Raw genomic sequence first — 22,030 nt, 5'->3', positions numbered from 1 at the left:
TGTATGCATTTTTCTTATCAAGTTGTATGCATGTTGATTGTCGAGTTGTTTTGTTCTTCAGTTGTTAGTTGGTTCACTACCCGATTAAGAGCAATGCATTTTGAATGAACAATTTTCAAACGAAGATCAATCTCATTTTCATGCTGTGTGATGTTATGCGATGCTTAGAATGTAAAATGTAACACTTTTTGAACCAAAAGCTGTTTTCATTCCAATCATGGTTTCTTTTTGCAAAAAAAGTACAAGTTTTAAAGAAAATAAAACTGCCTAAGGCTGTACAAAGTGCTAATACTATTAGCAAAAAGAGAAAACAAAGCAAAAAGCATCTAAATCGGTGCCGATTAGCTCAAGATCAAGAGGCTCTCTTCGTCCTCTTCCTCGGCTGAGCAGACTCTAGAGCATCGTCACCATTAACACTGTTGTCTGAAGCTGGATCAGAGCATAAACCGGAACCCTCCTCAACCTCTCCAGCCTCACTACCTACAGAATCCGAGCCGGCGTCGTCGCCTCCCCCATCAGATGACTCGGACTATCGACTCGCTGTCTCAGCCTCCTCGCTCATCTCGTCATCATCATCGCCCAGAATGGGCTCTGAAGGGCCACTTTCGCCACGAGTGCCCCTAACTCCGCCTCGGCTGCGTGCCTGAGCCTGTCTCCCTCTCCTCTCTGTTGCTGGGGGAGGAACTGAAGGTCCTACCGCTGCTCCTGCTGGGGTGCCTGATGAGGCTGCTATCTCGAAAGGAATCTGAAAAGGGCAATTTTTGAGAATGCATTAGTCGAGGCGTATATGCAGTGAACAGTGAATAATTGCAGTGAATGTACAGTGAACAGTGAATGATTACAATGAATATGCCATGAGCAGTAAATGATTGTAGTGTATGTATGTCGTGGGTAGTGTGTGGGAACAGTGTATCGATGCAGTGTTTTGGTGCAATGTGTCAGATCAGTGCAGTGTGGAATAATTGAAGTGCTAATGTGTCAGCGGAAAAGCTTCGTGGCATGAAATGCAAGTTGAAAGAAATTACCGGGATCCTGTAGAGGCTGAGCAGATCCAAGCTCGTCTGTACCATCTTAGTCAGGGAAGCCACTAGCCCGAGGGCCTGCCTTGTGTACTCTATGGGTGCTTGCAAGTGCGTTGAAGGGATCAGTATTTTATACAACATAGTTGAAATGAAGTAAATATGCAAAACGTAAAGTTTAGTGCATACCAGAGTCGGGCCTCGAACTCCGACAAGCTCATGACCGGCTGGTGCAGGCTCAATGGGGATCTGGAAAATCTCCCCAAAACGTCTCCGATAAGTCACTGTAGTAGGCAGCTCTGGCCATCCCGGCTCCTGCCTCTCCCCAGGATCTCTTCTTTTACGAGACCTGGTCACTATGGCTCCTCTACCTCTCTCTCTCGTAGCTGGAGCTCTCCCTCCGTCACCTCCGCGAACGCCAGTCAGAGGCGGCATCAGGTAAGTTTGAATAAAGGTTACGTAGTCGCCCTCTGCACGGAAGTACTTCGTCTCCAGTCCTACCATAAACTGGATCACCTGCTCAGCAGAAAGTCTGTGTGTCTCTCTCATAGATGCTGGAGGTGCCGTCGGTACGAGTGGGGTAGGCAATCCTAGAGTCTGGCGTGCGAAGCACTCACTCAAGAACCAAGCCTGGCAGATCGGGCCCTTGAGGAGAATATGGTAGCGAGCAATGGTCCTAGTTGACTTATACAGGAATCTGAGCCCCGAGGGTATCACATCCCACGCTGCCACGTGATCTGAAAGACAAGATTAGTTGTTGTCAATTGACTAATGTATGTGTATCAAGATTCATTGAAAAGCGAGATGGCTTTGTTTTGGGTTACCTCGCGTGCCGTGACTGTGTCGAAATACTGTTAGAAGAACATGAAGTTCTCCCGGGTCCTACGGCGGAGCTGGCCGTCGTATACCCCGAGAGAACGGGATTGTCATTGGGGTCTCCTCTACGGGCTTTGGAGCAAGAGTGAAAAAGTACGCGTACACCCACAGCTGTAAGGAAAATGTGATTAACACAGTGTATGAACAAAGTACAGAAAATGTAGAAAGCAGAGCACAATACATTGCATGGAAAGTGCAAGTCTAGAGTAGAGATTAGACTTTGTGTGTGAAGTATGTAGTATGCAGTGTGCGGTATGTGCAGTGTACAGAAAATGCAAGGAAGAAAGCATACAGTGTAAGGGCAGATACAGAGAATGCAGAAAGTACATGTGTTGCACAAGTGTAAAGCTGGAAATGCTAAGCGGAAAGTGTAAACTGAAAAGGGGGAACTAAGTTGTGTACCTCCCAAGCCCGCTAGTAGCCACCGATCAAGGTCCCGCTCATCCGAGAAGTCGAGCTCATATATCCATATAGAGTGGTGAGGCCAGTTCCGCCCCAGTTGTAGAACTGGACCCTTTGGAGTACAACCAATGCGCTTAGAAAGTACAAACCAACGATATTCCACTTGTTCGAAAACAAGGTGGTTCCAAAGAGAAACATGAGGAAGCCCCGTGCAAACTGCTCTTTCTCCTCGACTGTCTCGGGCTCCTTTCCTCTGAACCGCTCCTCGAACCAACTGTATCTGACCATGCCTGCCCGAAGTATCGGTGGGCGTTCCCCGAACAGTGTAATCCATGCAGCCTCCCATGTCAGGATCTAGAGGGATCGGATCACCCCCTACGCCTGTGCCGGTGATCATGGCAAAGTCGTAGGGAGTCATCGTTATCTCCCACGTGGTGGAGAAATGGAATGAGTTGGAGGTATCCCACTACCTCTTTACAAGAGCCCCTAAGAGGGGGCGACTCGTACAACCCGCGTCAAACTGGAGCAAAACAGACCAAAGCCAGTCTCGTCAATGAGGTCGCGGACCCTGGCTGGGGACTCGCTATACTAGTCTTGGGCTGTCGTCGTGCCATAGCCTCTGAAAGAGTGAGATCCGTCCTGTAGTAATGCATGAGATGCAATCAAAATTAAGCACAGTTAGAAGTACAGTTGAATGCGAAGTGGTGATGTATTACAATTGAATGCATAGCAGTGATGTGTGAAACACAGTCAGATCAAGGCATGTGATGCAATTAGATTGAAACGGTGCAAGAAATGTAGATAATTGAAAGTAGTGCTGTGAAAAAGCGAAGTTCATACCTCCACGGCGATGGCTGATAAGTGAGACGCAGGCTCTCTCAGTAGGAGGTCGTCTGGCGCGTCCTCGGCAAAATCAGTGAAGGCTTTGATGCCTCCCGCAATAGGTATAATGTGTGTCTTGGGGTGATACCTCATCGGATCAAAAGGGCGTATGCTTGGCGGTAATGGCTCGGGCTCAAGCTCGGCCTCAGGTTCAGCCTTGAAGTCCGCTGCAAACTCTACTAGAGGGAGCGCGAGGAAGCCCCCGTCATGAGGGATATTGTCTGCCATCTGAAATAGATGCAAAATGAGAAAAAATAAAGAAAATGGTGAAACTTTGCAAAAGTCAAACCCTAGGAGAGAGAAAAGTCAAAGAAAGTTAAAACCTGGGAAAAATGAACTAACCTTGGGAGAAACTCGAGGGAAATGATACTTGAACGGTGGAAATGACAGAAGAAACGTCGAAATCAAATTCTGATCGGTTTAAATCGAAGAGAACAAGAGGGTTTTCACGAAGAAAATGTTCTTAGGGTGTTGGGAAACGTGTAGAATGCACTGATCTAGAGAGAATGAGTACCTAGAGAGAAAGGGAGGAAGGTTTTGTGCAAGGGGTTGTGAGGAAATGAAGTGTCTCCACCTCTACTTAAAGACCCGTGAATCAAAGGACCATTTTGCCCAAATTTGCCATTAATGGCCGACATTGGCACATAGATGGCCAGCAGTGTGTAATTGTTGGCCGACAGTGGCCACTGATGGCCGGCAGGGGGCCGACAGCGTCCACTGGTGGCCGGCAGGTCTCCACCAGCTTCCCCTGCCCCTTTTACCTTGATATGTGTCCTTGGGTTCCAAGAAATGCAGGGTATGCTCAAAGTTTGATTCAAAATGCCTCCGCAGAAGCCCAAAATCACGTTCACAGTGTGCGAGGGTTATCGCCCATCAACTAAAACAAGGAGTATCCTTTTTTAAATGTATTTCAACTCTCCAAGAGGTAGGTCGGAAGTTGTTTTCGAATTGTCTCCATTAAGCATGATTTTGTCGTCACATAGGATTTGCATGTTACATTGAACATGCGTTTTGAATTGTTGCGTTGAACATGCATTACCATGTTTACTTTATATAAGGCATGCATGTTGCGTCGAATATGTGTCGTTAATTGTCTCGCATAGAATATGCTTCGGTTTCATTTCTTGCATATTGTGCATGGAGCATACCTTGAACATCATGTCATGATCATTCGTCTCGCGTGAGACATGCATTGTATTTATCAAGTTTCCTTCTCATACATGCACGATATTGTATGTACGGTTCATTCAAAGAAGTTCCGTTTAAGATTGATTATGCCTTTATGTATCTATCGCACATGTTCATTTTTTGTATATTTATCGCACATATTCATTTTTGTGTATCTATCGCACATGTTCATCTTTGTGTATCTATCGCACATATTCACTTTTGTGTATCTATCGCACATGTTCATTTTGTGTATCTATCGCACATGTTCGTCTTTGTGCATCTATCGCACATGTTCGTCTTTGTGTATCTATCGCACATGTTCACTTTGTGTATCTATCGCACATGTTCACTTTGTGTATCCATCACATTCAATCTCATATGCCTTAGGCATTGTTGTTTTTTCTCCTCGTGCGCACGGCGTGTTAGGCCCTCTTTGGTTAAGAGCATTGAAACGTGTTCCAATGCTTATACCACTCCTTTTCCTTTTGTGTGCAACGTGTCGGAATCTTGTTTAAGACTTCGGGTGCGCCCGATAGTCGCTTTTAGCCTTTCCTGCGTAAGGCGCAGTAAATATTGCATAATTTTCTTACACCATTTCTGCATGAAGTGTAGTTCGGTTTGTAGTTCCCACGCGAAGCGTGTTTGCTTACGAGTTTGCTGTAGCATTTCTTTGCATAACCTTTGCATCTAGATGTAATATTACAGCCCTCTTTACATAATCATAAGTTATGTTCTACATCGTGCATATCATTTGCATTTTGCCCCAGCCTGCGGACGCTTCTATATTGCTATCTTGTTTGTCTGTCTAAGTCTTTGGCCTTGTAAAAATGGGTCGTCTCTGGGCTTTGACATTCACTCCCGTCATTTCATGACTTTCAAGTTCTGTCAAAGAGGGGCAACTGTAGACACCCAATTTTTGACCGTCCTCAAGACTTGGATGTTCTTGCAAGTACATCCAAAAACAAGTTTGATTGCTCGTTGAGTACTTGACTTCCGCGATGGAATGCTCCAGGTTTGATCTTTCCAAACTGTATTTCCATTCTGTCTCATACTTGGACCATGTGTTGGTCCTTTTGGCAAGTTACTTTTGATGCACTGCCGGCCATGGAATGCCACTGCTGGCCATCAATTTGTGCCTGCCGGCCATTGATGAGGCCTGCCGGCCATCAATGAGGCACTGCCGGCCATCACTGATGGCCGGCCGGCCACCACTGTTTCAATGGATATTTTTGCAGATATTTTGATAGCTGTTTGCACAAGTTGGCTCATCTACACCCCCATGGATGGCTGGATCTCTTCAAGGCTTCTTTGTATCTTCTATATATAGAAGCTATCTATATGCATGCAAAGGGTTGCAAAAATTGAGTTGAGATATTTTCCTCCCTCTCTCTCTCTATATATATATATTTTGTGCTTAAAAGTGTGTTTTCTTCACATATTTGCACTAAAATACCTAGTCAAACACCTTCACCTTAGTGATGAGGATCTTGGAGGCCCTGTTTGAGCTCCTTGGAATTGGAGTGGCTTTGGCTTGATTTTGGCTCAGAAGCTTACTGTTTTCTTGCTGTGTTTTCACCCTTTTAAGCTTTGTTCTAGTTCATTGCTTTGCCATCTTTGTATGCAAATTTGAAGCTGGTTTTAGTCTGAAAAAAGTTTTGTTTTTAAGGCTTAAAAATGTTGGTTTGAGCCTTGTGTGGTTAGGGGGTGGTTCCCCTCTTTTGCTTTTTGGCTTGTAAAGCTTCTTGAGCCACCTTTCTAAACTTTTGTAACATCTTTTGTTTGGCCTTTCTACCACTGAAACTCAAAGGTATTCCAGTGGTGGAAAGTTGGTTTTGAGGCTCAAAATAGGAGGAGGTGATCCCCTCTCCTTGTATTTTGCTTGCTTATGTTGATGGCCTCATACTTGAGCATGCTTTTTTACTCTTTTGTGACTTAGTTCAAGCATGTTTTAGGCTCTATTTTGACCTGTTTTAACTCTTTTTTGGGCTGGTTGGATCACCTCTTGCTTGCCTCTTACACTTGTAGTGTAATCTTGCTCATTAGCCTTGTATACTTGATGAGTTAGCTTACTATTCTAGCACGTGTTGGCTCCATTCCAACAGGTTTTTGGTCTTGTTTTGACATGCTTAAACTCTGTTTCAAGTGGTCTGGGTCACATATGCTTTGCCTTGTATAGCCATAGTGTAGTTTGCCTTTACTAGCTTTGAGTTTTGAGGTCTCTAACATGCTTTGCTTGTGATGTTTGCATGATATAACATCATTTCATACATGATTTTAGTGCATGTAGTCATGTCACACTCTTATATATTCTACTCTTTCATTGTGTTTGAGAGTTATGCCTTATGTGCCTTGTTTATGAGCCAATACATGAAGCTTGTTTCTCTTGCTTTGCATGCAACCATCTCAGCACATTTTGGCCACTGTTTTGGCATGCTTTAGGTCTGTCCATGGCTGGTTTGATCATTTGAGCATTGTATTGCATGATGCTAGTGTAAAGCTCTTCACTAGTTTTAATGCTTAAAGTGTCTAATATGTTGTACATAAGTTGTTTGTATGTTAGAGTCTTGTGTTTCATGCCATTTCAGCACTGAAATTCTGCCACCTCCCTCCCTTCTTCATCTTTTCATTTGTTTTGAGGATTGGTTAGTCTTGAAGTTGTGTTTAATGCTTAGGATTGAGGCTTATGCTTAAATGGCTTTAACCCTCTTTTGAGGGTTCCTCCTAGTCAAAGGCATGATCTCTCCTATGCCTTAAACAATTCTTTTGGTTGACCTCTTTCTCATTAGAGGACTTTTACATTTGGACAAATCAATTAAGGGATGGTTTGGTAACTTAAAATGTGTAAACAAGAATTGCGCTAAGTAAAACATGCCAAGATAAGCATTGTTGTTTGCATTGCATTGTGTTCAATCGGACGTCATATTGAACACAAGGTGAATTGGTCCATTTCATACTTAAAGTGATGAAAATGGGCCAATTCTCTTTGTCTCCATTTCCTTTGATCACCTTTGATAATGTAATGGTCTTAGAGTCTTGTTTGTTGTGCATTTATTGAAATTGTGCAAGTTGGATCCTTGGCCATCATGCATTGAGATGCTTGATTGATGGTTTTGAATCCAATGGTACCTCTCCTTTGATGTTTAGAGATAATAAGGAGTAGTATAGTACACACATGTTCTTGGGAGACCTTCTATTTTCTCTGTTTTGTGCTCTGTTGCAGTTTGGTGTCACAGCACACCAGTGGCCGGCAGTGCCACACTGTTGGCCGGCACCCTTGCATTATTGGTCGACAGAGGGCCACTCTTGGCCGGCAGGTGGCCGGCAGCCACCATTCATGGCCGGCAGGCCACTGGTGCACTCCTCAACATTATTTTGGTAAGGTTCAGCAAAAGTTCTTGGGGACACCCTGCAAATAGAGCCTCTAAAGAGCAAACCGAAAGGCGTTTCGAGGCTGCGACCGAGAGCATGCATTCTTCATTACTCAAGGCAGAGCTGAGGCAGCCTAGCTTACATATTTTATATGCTTAGTTGTTTTTGTAATATAATTAATTAATTTGTTAATTAGTTAAGTGTTGTAATAATTAGTAAGTAGTTTACTTGTTATTCAATTTGTTGTGTAATAATTAGTCTAATTAGTTTAATTAAATTATTTAGTTAGTGTAGACGTGCCCTGCAAGAACTCTCTAATATCCGCGCGGCGATGGGCGCGAATCTCATTTTGTTCTCTAGGCTACTACAGTTCGGACTCAATGTCATGGTTTTGAATCTAAATCTCACAAAGTGCAATGTGAGACTGATAAATCACCAAAGAGTCCAAATCCGGAAAATCGTTTTGAAAAACTGATTTTTATAAAGAAGTGCCAAACATGGACTGCTTTGCCAGATACTGAGTCACCACCTAAATATTTTATTTTGGGGAGAATTTAGGAAACCCTGACTCGTGCCTAAGGCCACGTGTTCGTCATCACCAAAGTTGCCTCGGTTCAGGAAGTTGGGTACGAGAGGGGAAGGTCATGCAATGAGCACTCCCGCTCGCCCGATCAAAGATCGGCCTGTACTAAGCATGATATTTTATTTTTGAAAACACATGTGCTCTTATTCCGGTTAATTAGCTAATCTTACTACGTGATGCGCACAGCATACAAGTATAGACTAGATCACCTAATTTGGAATAAAACATTGCATGTTCGTTTGTGAAAATGATTTGGAGTTTGCTACTCGTAAGTAGGCTAAATCGGGGATTTAATGAATTGTTTCAATTCAAGTAATCCAACCTTCACCCACAGACATTCAGGCAGTTATATCAAATAATAAGTTAGCCTCATGGCAAGCATGCTGAACATGGCAGTCAATAACACACATGCAGTATGCTAAAGTGTAAACACTCACAGTGTACTCCGAGCCAAAACAAAGAACTAGTTAGAAATCATGCATGATCCTAGTTCATGTTAAGATGGCTAATGCAACTCATGCAAGAATGCGACTAAGACAAGCTCGGCTATTCTAGAATGTCATGGGAATGCAACTTGATAACATACTGTTGAACACGTATTCAAGTAAATGTATTGAAATACGATGCTAGTTTGTATGATGCGCCAAGCCCGGTGCATGCAATACAGATGAATAGATGCACGCATGCAAAGCATAAGGCATGCTAATCGAAACATATCCTAAAACTAACCATTGTAAGCGGTTAAGTAAAAGGGAAAAAGAAATAGGGATTGGAAGACATGCATCATACACACGCACGCTTATTACAACAATTGGTCCTCTCGATGGAGGATCCGAAAAGAAGCTAACTAGCTAATCTAAGCTAATTAAACTACTTATTACATAACGAAGCTAATTAACTAATCTTAGTTAACTAACTATTACAAAACAAATTGAATAGTTAACGCATTAACTAATTAAGTACAAACCAAAGCGTAAACTAGCTAAGCAAATTAGCTAAGTAAAGCAGTAAATCAGGAGCAAAGTCCTCAGAGGGCAAGGAATGCATGCATGCCCGGTCGCCTCGTTCGGAAATCCGTCGCGATGCCCTAATGTGCCTCTGTTTGCAACTGCTCTCAGAAACTTACACCAAGCTCTAGAAAGCTTCCAACTCACCTTGGGGACCTGTAGGAGGGTGGTTGACCAGTTGTTGATGTGGGAGACCACCTGCCGATCATTTTTTGTTGTTGCAAACCAGAAAAGTTGTCGGCCAGCTAGTTTTTCTGGCTGGCAGACCAGTTGTTGCTGCACTTCTCTAATTTGTTGCAACAAAGAGCAAGAAAGGGCATGGCAATGTATTTGCAAGATATGTGTGCACCACCACCTTCCCTATCATTTCATAAGCTCAAGGGAGTGTGGTTCTCGACCCTCGGTCCATCAATCACGCATCTCAATGCATGATGGCCGAGAGGCGAAGTTGCACAATTCAATATGAATGCACAAATAAACACATAAATGCCTAAAGCTCTATCATGTATGATCAAGAGCGTCGGTGACCGAGAATTGAGACACATTTCATCACTTCAAGTATGAAACGTCCCCCGTTTCTCGTGTTTGGACTAACACCTATTCCAAACACAATGCAACACAAGCATGCGAATATGCAAAATGACTTAAGCATGTAAACATGCAATGCAACATGAACAGCCTAACATGGCTAATGGCATGCATACACAATGCAATGTAATATAAGCATACACAACACAAAGAACATAGCATATACAATGCGATGAATCAACATACAAACAACATGGCATACTCAATGCGATGAACTACATGGCATACACAATGCTAAATGGACTTAAACCAAAAGTGGACAGACCTCAGCCATGTCCAAATCAGTAGCCATAACACCAAAACAAAGGCACAAAAGGGCAAGCCAAACATGCACACGCCTTGGCCTATCAAGTAGGCCTAAGAGCATAACCCTCAAGGGTGCTCAAGGAGTGATAAACATGGAAGTGTGACAACACTAAATGCACTAAAATAAGGTATGAAATGATACCAAATCATTCAAACAAAGCAAGCATAGCATGCAAAGGTCCTTAAAGCATGAAGCTAGTGAAGATGACTACGAAAGGGGCATGCCATACATGGCACAAGTGCATGAACCAACCATGGACAGAGTTTAATTAAGTCTAAAGAAAGACCAATGCATGCTAAGATGGAGGCTCAAGGACCTAGGCAAGATGGCATACATGCTAGACCACAATAAGGCAACAATGCACAATACTCAAAGGCACTCAAAGCATGAAAGAAGTGAGAACATGGCAATGCTAAATGGTCTGAAATAAAGTATTAAATGATGCCAAATCATCTAAATAGCTCAAAGATAGCATGCATGAGTCATCAAAACACAAAGCTAGCAAGGCTAATTGCACTACAACTATACAAAGCATGAAGCATATGACAAAGACAACCCAAAACAGTCCTAGAACATGTCAAAATGATACTAAAACATGTATAGAAGGAAGCCAAAACAAGCTAGCATAAAGGGCATAAGGCATGATGAATGGAAGGTAAATAAGGTGGATTGCACTACACCTATTAAGACCAAGCATGAGATGACTTAACCAACAAAAATCAGAGTAATATCATGGCAAAATAACCCCAAAAACACATTGAAATGATGGCTCGCAAGCTTAGGCATGAAGGCATAAAGGGAGAAACCCTCCAATGCATTGAAAGAGTAAAAAATGCAAGTGCATGACCATGAAACATGGACTGAAATCACATTATAAATAATGCCAAATCATTCAAATAGTCCAAGTAATGCATGCTAGTGGACTTGATGCACAAAGCTAACAAGCTAGAATGCATTATAGCTATACAAAGCATGGCATGCATGACCAAAACAACACAAATCAGAGCTAGAACATGCTAAAACATAGACAAAAGCTTCTTAGAGTTAAGCCAAAAGCATGCTAGAATGACATGTTAAAGCATGATACACATTAGGCTAGTTCATGGAAATGCACTACAAGTGCATGGAGCATGCAAGGGCCAACCAAACCAAACCTTAACAGAGGTATGACATGGCAAATCATCACCAAAAATATGCTGAAATGGAAACAAAACAAGCTACAATGACATGCTACCTCATGAAGCATACAAGACTAGTTTATGAGATTTACACTACAAGTGTATTATGCATGTATGGAGTGACAAAACCAAGTAAAAACAGTGGTATGCCACAGCAAAATAAGCCCAAATACATGCTAAGATATGGCCAACATAAGCTTAACAAACATGCTCACACATGAGGCTAATGAAGCAAGTATTGAAGACACAAGGAGAGGGGATGACCCTCTCCTTATTGGGACCTCAAACACCACTTACACCACTGAAATTCCTCTGAGTTTCAGTGGTGAGAAGGTCAAAACAAGGCAGTCCCAAAAGCTTAAAAAGAAGGCACAAAAGCAAGGCCAAACAAGGCCTAAGAGGGGGTAGACAACCCCCAACACAAAAGTGACCTTAAACAAACATCACAAGGACTGAAAAACAGAACTTTTTGTAGTAGGAAGTTAAACTTAAATTAGCATGCAAATAGGTCTAAAAGCTTAAGAAAGAATGAGGGTTTAAGGAGTTAAAGGCTCACCCTTGAAGACCACCTTCAAAACTGCAACTCCAGCAAGTTTTCCAAGCTTAAACCAAACCAAAAACCTCAAGACCAGCTCCTAGGCACCTCAGCAACAAAAGGATGGTGTTTGAGTGTGTGTTTGTGTGTTAAAGTATGAAGAAATAACACTTTAAGGCACAAAACAAGAGAGAAATCAAGATATATAGATATAGATTGTATGTATAGCTCAAGGAACTTTTTCTAAACCTGGAAGACAGAGGGGGAGCCTTCCTCTTATAGAGAACAAAAGCTCAAGCTTCTTGAAGAAGCTAAGGGTCCAAGGACATTCCTCCATACACGTGTATGGAGGATGGTTCTGGTGCCTTCCAGTTGTGCCAGCTGTAAAGAAAATATCTTCAGGAAACTGGTGAAAAGCAGTCGACCACTTGAAGTGGTCAGCCAGCTACTTCTACTGGTCGGCCGACCAGTGGAAGTGGTCGACCAAGGCAAAAAGTGGTCGGCCAGGTGGGAGTGGTGGTCTGCAGCATGAGACCAAGGTGGTGGTGTGGTGGCCGACCAGAAAAGGTGGCCCAAAGACCAAGAAACCAGTTTCCTGACCAGAAAACTGGCTGGCGGGAAGAAAAGTGGTCTCCAAGGGGAAGAACTGGTCTCCCACCCTTGTACCATCTTCCAAAAAAGGAAAACAAGGTTTGTGCCAAAAACAAACCAAAACGGATGCAAAACAAAAGTCTGGGAGGCAAGGCGCGCAGCTGGGAGACCCGAAAACTAGTCTACGAGCACCGAAAGTGGTTTACGACCACAAAAGTGGTCTCACAGACCACAGTGGCCCTCTAGGCCAAGGCAGCAAGGTGTGGTTCAAAAACCACGCCAAACGGAGAACGTTAAGTGGTCCTGAGACAAGGCCCGCGGCCGAAGGCTCCAAAAATCAAAAACTAGTCTCCAAGTGAAAAAAGTGGTCTACGACCACAAAAGAGTGGTCTACAAGACCTCTCCTTCCCTCAGGCAAGGAAAACAAGGCTTGGTCCGCAAACCGAGCCGAAACACAAAGAGTTCAGAGGCCCGGAAGCAAGGCACTCAGCTGAAAACTCCGAAACCTTGAAACGAGCACAGCATGCACAATCACCGAGCGCTCAATCGATGACGTCTGAGTTTTAAGGTCGGTCAAAAATGGGGTGTCTGCAGTTAGCTTAGCTTAGACTAGCTTAGCTTATTCATTTGAACCCTCCTCTAAGAGGGCACAATATTGTAATAATGGTGCGTGTGTATGTGCATGTCTTCCAACCCCCATTTCTTTATCCCTTTTATTTATCTGCTTTCAGTGGTTAATTTTAGGGCATGTTCAATCAGTATCCTTATGCTCACATGTTTGTATCATTCATTTGTCTTGCATGCACCAGGCTCGGCGCATCATTCAAACTGCATTGTGGCCTCGTTTGGGAACAGACTAATTTAGTAACTTTTTGGCTATTTGGCTAAAATATGAGCTTAAAAAAACTAGTATGTTTGGGATGACTTTTTGGCTTTTTACAAAAAGATGTGCAAAAAGTAGAGAGAAAAGAGAATCTTTGACTTTTTAGTATGGGTTGTTGGCTTTTTGGTTAATTTAGTAACTTTTTGGCTTTTTGGCTAAAATGGAAGGTTCCTAAACGAGGCCTGTATTTCAATACCTCTTTGAATACGTGTTTCAAAGCATGTTATCAAGTGTTGCATTTATATGCCATCTTAGATAGCCGAGCTTATTTAGTTACATTTTTGCATGTGTTGCATTAGGAATCTAGCATAATTAGGAATCATGCATATTTCTAACTAGCTTTTGTTTTGGCTCAGAGTACACTGTAAGTGTTTACGCTTTAGCATCCTTGCATGAGTGTGAGTGTTGCCATGATAGCATGCTTGCCATGAGGCTATTTGCTTAAGTGATAAACTCTATGAATGCCTGTGGGTGAAGGTTTGATTGCCTGAATTAGGACAACTCGATGATTATGAGTTTTAAGCCCACTTTGCGAAGTGGCAAAATCATGTTTTAAGCCCACTTGAGGGTGACAAATCCGATCTTTAGCTTACTTACGAGTAGCATTTTCAAACCATTTTAAAAAACAAACATGAGTTGTTTTGTTCCAATTCTTCTGATTTTAGTCTATAATTGTATGCTATGTGCATCACATAGTAAGTTAGTTAATAACCAGAATAAGAACACATGTGTTTATAAAACAACACATCATGATAGTAGAGACCGATCCTTTAATCGGACGAGCGAGGGTGCTCATTTTAGGACTTTCCCCTCTCGTACCCAAGTTCCCGAGCCGAGACAACTTTAGTGATGACGGCATGTGGCCTTTGGCACGAGTCAGGGTTTCCTAAATTTTCCAAAAATAAAACATTTAGATGGCAACTCTGTAATCTGGCAAAACAGTCCATGTTTGGCGTTTTTTCATTCAAAATTGATTTTTCAAAACCAATTGCCAGATTTGGACTCTTTGGTATTTATCAGTATCACATTGCACTTTGTGAGATTAGATTCAGAACCGTAACAGGAGTCCGAACAATAGTAGTAAGACCAATTCGAGCCCTCTCCGAAAGGGGAGTGCGCGGAGAAAGTCGGGTGCTACACATCCTCTGCAGATGTTGAAGGTTGAAATGAGGTTATTGGGTCAAAATTCAGAGACCTTCTTATGGGGGTTTCATCTGGACTGAAAGTTACTCCAGCTGTAACATTATCAACTCCGGTGACTAGAGGATCTTGATTTAGGTTTGCCATGTACAAGTTCGAGTATTCCTACAGACGACGCCAATTGTGGGGATATGGTTTTGGAGCTCCTTTAATCCAAACAAGCCCTTAAAAGATCTTACAGCTATCACCTGAAACAGAAGAAAAGCTCCGGTTGGTGGTGCCAAAATTAGCACTCCAACAGGCAAGTCAGTTTCTCATCAAAGAGTAGTTTTCAGATTTCTTACAGTGTATATTTTTAGAACATGCCTCTGTCTCGCACCTTTTTCCTCATTTTATAGAGTTATGCTCCTTGATATTGTTTCTTTGTAGCTTAGCCCCCCCCCTCCATCATCAATTTCACAGGACTTATCCTTTTACTATACTCTTTAGAAAGGGACAACTTGGATCCACCTAATGTAGTTCTGCCGACTTACCCAATATGCCCGGTTTAGACGCACGACCTAGGTATCCTTAACTCGACACGCTTTTCCCACTATTCTTGTATCTGTTTGGCAATGATTCCGGATTCAGTGGGCTTTAAACGAACCTGGCCCATCAAAGATGGGCTTGGATGTACTCTGTTTGCTAACTTTAGATTTATTTTTACTCTGCTCCTACACCAACAACGTCAAAATTGCAACAATCCTTACAAATAGCCTTTTACTTGTTCAATGACTAAGTGAAAGAAAGTCTTGGGAATGGGATGTTGGTTATGTTATTTTGGAGATATGTGAACTTGGCAGATCTTTTGATTATGTACTAAAGAGTGGCACACGCGATGGGTGTGCAATTCAGATAACTAATAATAAAAACAAATACTAAAGAATTTAATATCATAATACATATGTTACTTAAGTGATAAGTATGTTCTTAATGAAAAGATCTTGAGTTCAAAACTTGCTTACATTGTGTATAATATATTTTTTTTATTTTAATATATATAAAGCTGCCACATGGCATGAGGAGAAGAATGTTTTACTAAACCAATTTAGACCTTCACTTAGGCCTCGTTTGGCAAGTGGCTTTTTTAGCAAAAAAACACAAAGTCACTCTAAAAATCAAGAAGCTAACAACCTATAACAAAAAGTTAAATATTCTCTTTTCTCTACTTTTTGCACATCTTTTCATAAAAAATCAAAAAGTCATCCCAAACATATTAATTTTTTTATATATCATATTTTAATCAAAAAATCAAAAAATTACTAAAAAAAACTTGTTCCCAAATAAGGCCTTAATAATAATATAGACGTATAACTAAAGTGCCTAGACAGTTTGTACATTTGACACATTTGGTAGCAAAAGTAGTATCCTTGGATATTGTTTTCTAACCATCTTTTCGTATGACTCTTATTTATATATATATATGTATGCGTCTCAACTTTCCAAAAAAAATAAAAATAAATAATATGATATTAGGATAGTATTTGATAAAGTTGAAAATTAGATATTAAAGGCTGAATATTAAATTTTTTAAGTTAAAAATTTGTTTGATAAAAAGTTTCTGGAACTAGAAACAAGTTATTTGATATATATATAACATTAAATTTAAAAATTTGTTATTTTTAAATTGTATATTTTAATTTTTATATTGTGATAATGGTGGTAATGGTGGTGGTTGTGGTATTGTTGATGGTAGGGTTAGTGGCATGGTAGAGTTGATTGTGGTTGCGGTAGTAGCGGTAGGATGGTAGTGATAGTAAAATGATAGTAGTGCTTATGGAAATAATAACAATGGTAATGGAGGTGGTAGTGGTAGTGGTGGTGGTGGTTGTGGCGGTGGCAGTAGTAATAGTAGTGGTAGTGAGTTTATAATAGTGTACATCAATATTTATTATTAGTATTTATACATTTAGTTAAAATTAAATAAGTTTCAAATGACTTACAATTTTATTAAGTTTTAACCTACATTTTAAGAGGTATTTAAATTTTTAAATGATATCAATTGTGATTATCAAACGGACTCAATTGATTATCACTTAATACATTTAATTTTAAGTGTTAAATCAAATTATCAAAGCAAAAAATGATTATTTCAAAAGTTGTAAAAAAAAAAAAAAATTGCATCTATGTTTATTTTATTTTAAAATAACTGTATTTAACCTTTTTCAAAAACATATTTCAATAAGAGCCGTGCTACGTAACTCGAAAGAGCATCCCCCTAATCCCCCGAAAATAAAAACGACGTCGTTTCAACGTTTTTTGAATTTTTTTTTTTTTTTTTTTTTCAGAGAAGAAGAAGCAGACGCGGAGGAAGAGAAGAAGAGAAGAAGAAAGAAAGAAGAAGAGAAGAAGAAGGGAAGAAGGCAGAGGCAGAGGAAGAAGGCAGACGCGGAGGCGACGACGACGGCGGCCGGGCGGAGCTGCGACGAAATCGGCAGAGCTGCGACGATCGGCGGAGCTCGACGATCGGACGATCGGCCGGAATGCAGGGGCCTCTGTGTGTGTGTGTCTCCATTCCCTCTTCTCTCTTCTCTCCCTCCCTCTCCCTCTCTCTCTCTCTCCCTCTCTCCCTCTTCCGCCTGCGTTTGAGCTCGGAAATGGTCGAAAATGGCAGGAAAAAAAAAAAAAAAAAAACCTAATGCCCAAAATGACGTCGTTTTGAGCATTAAGGAGGGCAAGTTTCGAGCTCTCAAACATTTTCCATTTCAATAATTTATTAAAAAATAATCACATCAACATATTGGGCCCACACTCATCTGCTAACATGGTTGTTTTTAATAAAGTTTTTGAATGACTTTTCAAGCACCATAAAATTAATAATCATAAAATTTAATCATAATAAAAATCACATCCAATATATAATTAATACTAAGATTCTCTCAAAATGGGAAAGAAAAACATCAAACAAATGCAAAAGGAATAAGATCTACACGTAAGTGTAAATATTCGAATTACTAATTTCCAAATGAAATGTAGTTAGTCAATGGGCTAACCCCATTGATTGCCAATAGTTGTTAGAGATAGCATTTATTTTATTTTTGAAGATCAAGAGATTAGGATATCTCTACCTCTATCGATCTATAAATATCATTGTATTATGTAAATAGTGCTATTGACATTCTTTTGTGGATGTAAGGCCATTACGGCCAAACCACGTTAAACTGCTATATGCCTCTCTTCATTGTTCTTCCATTTTATATCTACTTTATATTTCTACATGGTATCAATATTCAGGTTGGGAGAGGTTTTGAATTTAAGTCTCCTCATTTACATTTCATCCATATTTACATTCTTTCTTGTCTTCATATATAGATGTTTAGATCTCTACGTGCAAGATGAATTGCATGTAAGAAAATGTGCTAAATAGCCTTATATACTTAAATGTTTAGGATAATGGTGACTTAACAATGATAAGTGATGATATGGAGAGAGTGTACATAGGAGAAAGAATACCTCAAGAACTAGGCCAATTTTTCCACATCATGGCAAGTTTAATAGTGTCACACTCTGAATTTTCAAGATCCAAATCTAAACAAATAAAATCAAATAATAAAAGGAATAATGATAAAGATAACCAAAATATCCCTCTTTTATTCGTTTATATGAATATCACCCCGTACACGAGGTTTGTTCATTACATACATCATATATTCAATGTCTAGGTGAAGTGAATATACAATATGAAATTCAAGATAAAATATTGAACAACGAAAGAGAATATCTTTAGGCTTTTATCAAGTAAAAGTGATTAATCCTTACAAAATAAAGGCACTCGACCTATAAACAAAAGAGGCCATCGGTTGCAAATGCAAGAGAGCTCTATCTAGCCCTTGCACAAATCCCAAGCACATGATCAAGTTTCAATGTAGCCAATTCCATCACTTAGAACCCATGTTGTTGATTTAGGTAGGTTAGCTAAGTAAATATGGTTTCAATAAAATATGGCTTACTACTCACATGAACATAAAATTAAAGTCTTCTACTTTTTAAAAATATCAGTCCAAACTCATCTAATTTATTTGAATTTCTAATTATTATTCTTATTCTAGTGCTAGCTTGCAAGCCTAATATGATGGAACTTGCAAACATGAAAATATGAATTACAAGCTTCGATGTAGCCAAACTACCTAAATCAATAACATAGGTTCTGACTAATGTTGAAAATGACAAATTAACATAGGTTCCAACTGATGTAAAAAATGACAATGCACTCCATAGATTGGTAATGATAAATGAACTCTACTTAAATAGAGTCCATTTTCATATTCAACATCAGTTAGAATCTATGTTATTGATTCAGGTGGTTGTTTATATTGAAGCTTGCAGTTGTTATTTTCATCCTTGCAAGTTCTTCATATTAGGCTTGTGAGCTTGCACTAGAATAAGAATTATACTTAGATATTTAAATAAATAAGACGAGTTTGGGCTGGTATTTTCAAAAATTAGAAGATTTTAATTTTATGCTCCTATGAATGGTAAGCCATATTTGATTGTAACCTATATTTACTTAGCTAACCTACCTAAATCAATAACATGGGTTCTTTCCATTTGTCATTTTCCACATCACTTAGAACCTATGTTACTGATTCATGGAGTTGGCTACGTTGAAACTGGCAGTTCTTTCATATTAAGCTTGAGGGCCTGCAATAGAATAAGAATTATAGTTAGCAATTCAAAAAAATAAGAGAAGCTTAGGAAATTTGAATGTTTAAATTATCATTCTATATTGTTTGGGATTTAATCTCTATTTCCTCTTAAGCTTAATTGAGAATTCAAAGCTCCTATGTGTTTTATTTGTTGTTGTTGTAGGTTTTATATATGCAATTATGTAAAGATATGCCAAATAGAAGAGAGAGAAAAAAAAAATTGATAAGAAAATTTTCTAGAAGTGTAAATAACTTAATGGAGCAATAAAATAAATGAAGTTCATCATTTATGTAGGCTCGAAGCATTAATATTGGTACTATCAAGTTTAAACTATATTAACATCAAATGATTGTTAAATAATACCATTCAAGTGGAGGATTTGATTAAGATAACTTTTTGTTCTACCTTCCTGAAATTGGGGGAATTATTTAACAATGGGATAAAAAAAAAAAAATTACAAAAATATGAGAGATGCAAGTCTTCTATAGTGGGGTGTGACTAAAAAACTATAGGGGTGCAATGTTTGTATATTTTCTCTTTACCTATCTAATTGTTAAGTAATTCTCCCTCTCAAATTTCATAGTTGAATTTTATGTCCATGTTTGTCAGTTAATCAGAGATTAAGAGCTATCTCATCCATACAACTTTCAAAATAAGAGTTATTATTTATAAAAATGTAAGTGTACGATTGACCTAATATTGTAGGTTGGAGAAAAAAAGTGATCTCCAGTGGCATAGCTGCCAAATTTTAGGTCGTGTTTGGGTATGCGTTCTAAATATACTTTTACCTGTTGATTTAAGTGTAGTGTTTATTTTGAATTTTTAAATTATAATTCCACACTCACTTTTGAAAACTGCTTTCTAGGCAGGAAAATTTGGTTAGCCCAGCCAGTCATCCTCTCAGATGTCTGACCAATTGACCGGAATAATATTTGTATTTTTTTTTTCACATGTTATTTTTATATTATAAATAAAAAATATTTTTAGAATTTTTTAAATTTTATATGAGTTTTAAATAGAATTTTGAATTTTTTAATTGGTTATGAGTTGTAAGTTTTTAAATTAAATAAATTTTTTAATTTTAAAAACTCAAAACTCCCTTCAAAATTCAATTCAAAACTCATAATCAAACAAATTTTTCACACCCAAATCATAATTTTAAAACTCACAAACTCATAATATAATTTTATTCTCAAATCATATTTAAATAACTCTATCAAACGCTACCTTAGTTTTGCCAAATCTGCCGCATTATTGTATTTTCACCATCCCTTCAGAGCATCTCCAATGTACTAGGCATATAATACTTGTTAGTTAAAATGCCTAGTGTGATTCACTTTTTTCAATTCCAACGCACTAGGCATATGATTAGGCATTTTGGCTCAACTCATATTCACTAGCTACATGTAGCTAGCCTTCAACGCTAGGCAAAATGTATTCAATCATTAGGATCATTTCCCTCCATCTTTGTTGTTGACGTGGCATTCTATAAAATTAATAGTATTTAGATTAATAGCTAAAATAAAGAGCATGGTTGGAGTAAAAAGATAAAACAGTTGATAGGCAAAATAAAATATATACTCTATAGTAATATTTAGATAGGTAAAATGCCTACTACCGTTGGAGATGCTCTCACCTCTCGTAGGCAAACCCCCAAACCGATATCACCAAAGTTCAACCATTTTCAAGAAGAAAAAAAAAAAAATGAATGAAAGAAAGAAAAAAAAGAATAAATCAACAAAATAACAAAAATTAGGAAATTTGAGATCTGGACAAACCTTGATAGAGAGAGAACTGCGAGCTTCAATCATCACACTGGTTGAACTCAGATTGTTACACCTCAAGTTGAACTTCGATCATGAGAAATCCGAATGAGAGAGAAAAGGTCATCATCTTTGAAACTCAGATTGGCATTGTAGATCTCTGATACGCAGATTGTGCGTTCTAAAGCTCTGATTGTCATCTCCAAAACCCAAATCGATAGATTTGAAAGCCAGATCATGACCTCTAATACCTAGATCGGGAATTTTGAAACCCATATCATAATCTAGGAAAAATCAACAACAATTTAATAAATGAAAACAAAAGAAAGGAAGTTTTAGATCTGAGAGAGAACTATATGATTCGATTGTCACACCGGTTGAACTCCGATTGTCAAGCCTCCAATTCAACTCCAATCGTGAGAAAAGATTGGCATATCTGAAACCTAGATTATGTATTCTAGATCTCTGATACCCAGATTATGCGTTCTAGAACTCCGATTGTCATCTCTGAAACCCAAATCATGAGCTTTGAAAGCTAGATCGTGATCTCTAATACCCAAATCAAGAGCTCGGAAAACCCATATCGTAATCTAAAACAAATCAATTACAAAAAATAGAAAGTTCGAGATTTGGCCAAAGAGAACTATGATATTCAATTTGTGAGAATCCCAGGATACAAATCAAGTTAATAATTAAATAATAATAATATTATAATTTCAAATATTTTGATAGTGAATTTTAAAGTGTAAATTAAATATTTAGAGGTCTTTTAATTAATTTTTAAACTTGAAACAAATTTATAGTGAAAATTTTTAATTTACAGACAAGATTTATTATTTAAATAAATAAATAAATTTATGTGTCAAATTAGTAAGTATATTTTAATCTAATAATTTTTATATTTTAATAGAGATAGAAATTAAAAAAATATAAATAGATAATAAATTAGAACATTTTTGTTATATATATATATATATATACATGTATATATATAAAGGATAACAAAATCTCAATTCTTATGTTATTGTTTCCCACAACTTTCAGAGCAGCC

General features: G+C 38.9%; 2 long non-coding RNA genes across 3 annotated transcripts; both read right to left on the bottom strand.

Annotated features, from left to right (window-relative positions):
- Positions 1-271: 271 nt before the first annotated feature.
- LOC114268050 (uncharacterized) lies at positions 272-2,927 on the bottom strand. Its single transcript, XR_014343291.1, has 3 exons — positions 1,209-2,927; positions 1,026-1,114; positions 272-745 (listed from the first exon to the last, which is right to left on the bottom strand). It is a non-coding gene; the product is annotated as an uncharacterized LOC114268050 (long non-coding RNA).
- Positions 2,928-18,131: 15,204 nt separating this feature from the next.
- Positions 18,132-21,661, bottom strand: LOC114268046 (uncharacterized). 2 transcript variants are annotated; one of them, XR_014342186.1, is made up of 3 exons: positions 21,333-21,661; positions 20,995-21,230; positions 18,132-19,210 (listed from the first exon to the last, which is right to left on the bottom strand). It is a non-coding gene; the product is annotated as an uncharacterized LOC114268046 (long non-coding RNA). The 2 variants fall into 2 exon arrangements; XR_014342187.1 differs by having other exon boundaries at positions 21,354-21,640.
- Between the last annotated feature and the right edge of the window lie 369 nt (positions 21,662-22,030).

The sequence above is a fragment of the Camellia sinensis genome, chromosome 10, assembly GCF_055761805.1.
Source record: "Camellia sinensis isolate YWXY chromosome 10, ASM5576180v1, whole genome shotgun sequence".
Lineage (NCBI taxonomy): Eukaryota > Viridiplantae > Streptophyta > Magnoliopsida > Ericales > Theaceae > Camellia > Camellia sinensis.
This window is presented reverse-complemented; position numbering and strand designations above follow the sequence as displayed.